Here is a 3,693-nt window from a genome sequence, read left to right on the forward strand (position 1 = left end):
GGAGGGCGGCGGGGTGCCAGGCTGAGCTCCGGGGGAGTATCTCCCTAGAGCTGGCAACAAAGGAGCCTGCATTTTCCACATGAGATGTCGTGCAGTGCCATCAGGTTACTGATCTATACCATTAGTCAGAGCTCGCCCGTCACAGCATCACACTCGGGGGCTGACTGTCACTCACGGGACTCCAAACCTCGGCATCGTCCTCGTTTTCCGTTTGCTGTCGCCGTGTGCATAGCAAAGCTGTTCGTAGAAAAAAAATGGCACCCGGTATCCTCAGCACCCCTCTTTTTCCAAACTGCGTGACATCATCGTTAAGCAGCACAACAAAATTGTGCTAACAAGTAGTTTAACGGATCCAGTTTTTCTTCCCCCAGGGACCACTAGGCCACTTACACAAGCACTGCAGGCTCCCCAGCCACCCATGGTAGGGCTGGTTTTTATTCTCTTATTGTGTGCTTTTGCTTCCCACCTTAACAAACCTCCATTTTCAGAATTGTCCTGGTACGAGTACAAATAGGCTGTGCTGTACTCATTTCTTAATCTCTTCTTGGATGAACTAAATAATTACTTACCTGGTTAACCACTTCTCATCAAATATAGACAGTACCAGTCCCTAGGACACAGTGGATGCAGTACGGTGAGTTTCCCAGAGCTATCCTGTACCACTTGTGCAGTGTTAGCAGCACAACGACAGCTCGGGGGGCATGATTCAGCACAGCATGGTTTTTCAGCCCTCACATGCACCATGGACCACTTTTGGAGTCTTTTGGAGTCTTTTCAAGCAGCCCAAACCTGATGCTTGAACTGCTCATGAACAGCAGGAGGCGAACATGCTGGGGCTTACCCAATTTTAATTTGTGGACCCCAATATTTTCCAGAGAAGGTGCAGGCCATCTGTCATGAATTTAAGGCAACTGACAACACGCTCGATTTTTGTAGCTCCCTTTCCCCTACAGCTAACACACAGATGCCCTTAGGGCCTGCAGACAATAGGCTGCAAACTGTTGGCGTTGATAGATGAGCTTCCTCCTCCTCCTCCACACAGGCTGGAAAAGTGCTTGCTTGTCTCTTACTTAAACAAATTAAATATTCCAACCTCAAACAATGCTAGAGCTAATAATGGAAACAGGGACTGGTTTAGGATTTGAGTCTCCTACCTCCTGTTCCTTTCCATCCCCATCCCTCTGTTCTGGCACTGGCTTCTTAGATTTTCATTTAATAACAAAGTGCACAGACGTAGGTGTGCAGAGTCACAATGTTAATCAAAACATCTGAGTGAGGCGAGAAACTAAACATCATTCCAAAGGTATCAGTGTTTCAAACTGTGGCCTCGATGGAGGGTTTGAGCTGGCAAGGTGGGGCATTACAGTCTTTTCTACATCAGCGACAACAAAAAAAACACTTTCTGCTTTTCCTGCTCCTGAGAGGCTCTCCTGCCTCAGCTGGCTGATATTCTCTGTATCACCTCCCAGCGATGGGAGACTGTCATAGGCAGAACGAAACACATACAGCTGCAGCACCAGCATGAATATAGATATACAGAAGCAAGGACGAATATAGTGCTGTAGAATCCCGGAGGCAAGCCTGGCTTGCGATTCCCATGCACGTGTGCCAAAGTAATAGTATGCACTGCAGTATAGACATGTTTAAACCCTTGCATCTCAAAATATTGGAACAATTTTAAGGGTTGGAAAGCATCTGGCTAGCAAACAAGATTTGTGTGTTTGGGCCCAGCTTGTTTAAAAACTTTGTTTCTTCCAGAATATTGGAAGTAATGAAAGTGCCTGCAGTAAAATACCCGATAAGCCTCTCCTCCTCTATAGAGAGGGTAAATGCATGTCATTTTCCAATTAGCTCTTGCTCTAAGCAATTATGTTGATCAAATAATTGAATAAGTGACAGGAATGTGAATTCTGGAGATAGTTAATTTCATTCATCTGCCAGTTTATAGCTTGACTTGCATGAACACATAAACCAGGCTAATGTGTTATTTATAACTTTGAAAATAAAATTATAATAGTCAAACATGAAGAGTTGGTTGTGCAGATAGGAAGGTTTCTGCTAGTAAATTATAACAGCATAATGAGGGAGTTTGTCATTTCTAGCCAATATGTAGGACAGGAAGGATGTGTGGCTCGTATTTGAAAAAGCAGACAAGACTGGTGTCAACATCAGCAGCAGGGGAAATGGCCCTGACCTGAATGTGGGGCAGAGGGTCAGCTGAAGCTTTACCCTCCTGTTTTGTGAGACATAGGGTATGTGCTGCCCCAGGGACTGTCAATGGGGGCTAAACATCCCCTCAGCTCTCTCTGCCCTAGTACACATCTCTCAAAGTGAAGCTGAGCATCATTTTTGAGAGAGAACCAGTACTGTGATCTTCTGGATGGAGGTGGGAAACTAGTTGTTTCCTCCTTGGGACTGGTCTTGGGTGAGCAACAGAGTACTCTGGAAAAAGCTCCCAACAAGTGTGCTCAACATAAAGGTGCTGGAACAGTCCTTGCAAACCTGGCCCTGACATCCATCAGAAACATGAATCTTGCTTGTGAGTTTTCTTCAGAAATAACAAAGGGGAAAAAAAAAGAGATCAACAGGAAAAAAAATCATTTGTTTTTCTTCTTCAGTCTAACTTTAGATTGTCTTAACTGATTGTACCTTTTATCTGAAGCCCCTGTAGCAACCTGGCCTACCATCCAACAGGAACTAATTAGCAGAGATATACAGTAATAAAAGTAGTGCACAGGCATGAGCTGTTGCCTCACAGGGAGTATTACCTGGATGAGTACTACACTGACTGCAAGGAGGAAATTTGTGCAATTAATTGCTTCCTGATTAAAGGCATCTTCAGTCTGGTCCTTAAACCTACAAGGCCTGAAAACACACGCTGAGTTAAATATGGAATTTGCCCACTGTAGTCAAAAACATTGCCCCAGACACAGGATTTGGTGCTTTACTTGTGGAAGTGAATAAACACTTTCTTGTCTAAGTATATTATACACCAAGCCACGTATGTAGAAAGTGCTCCAGTCAAAACTAAAGGGCCACAGAAAGTCTTGTGTGGGTTCAAAACAATTTCTAAACCAATTTAGCTGAACCTACACCATTTTCCTACGAGGACATGATCCTACAGGATTTAATTTCACCAAGTGTGAGGCAGCAGAGCCAGAAACCCCCCAGGACATCTCAGGCTAGAAGGCTATTTAAATGGTGATAAACATCAGCGGAAAAACAAAAAATGGTGACTGATTACTGGCACACCAGGAGAGGGACTATTTGGTGTGAAGATGCCAGGCAGGCGGCCAGGAGCCTTCTGCCTACTGCGCACATCACTTGTCACCAAGCAAACAAGACAGGGTTTAATCCCACTGGGAGGGAGGAGACCTCTTTCAGAGTAGATGGACAGCAGGAGGGAAGCACTCATGGTGGGAGGTGCTCAATTTGGGTAAAACGAGGGAGAACGGAGGTGTGGGCGAAAAGCTGGGACTGCTGCCCCTGGTCAGCCCATCATCACAGAACAGGAGGTGATTCACCCTCACCATGTACCCTTTGTTAAGCATCATAGTTTTCCCAAGGGCATTTCCTCCACCCTAAGGTGGTGCCATGTGTCACACCTGATCAGATGAAATAACTCTGTTTTAGTGTGTCTGACTCTGTTATCGCTGCCCCCTGGAAAGTTGCAACACTGGTGATTTATGGAGC

Source organism: Apaloderma vittatum, unplaced genomic scaffold (genome assembly GCF_000703405.1).
Source record: "Apaloderma vittatum isolate BGI_N311 unplaced genomic scaffold, ASM70340v1 scaffold41768, whole genome shotgun sequence".
Classification (NCBI taxonomy): Eukaryota; Metazoa; Chordata; class Aves; order Trogoniformes; family Trogonidae; genus Apaloderma; species Apaloderma vittatum.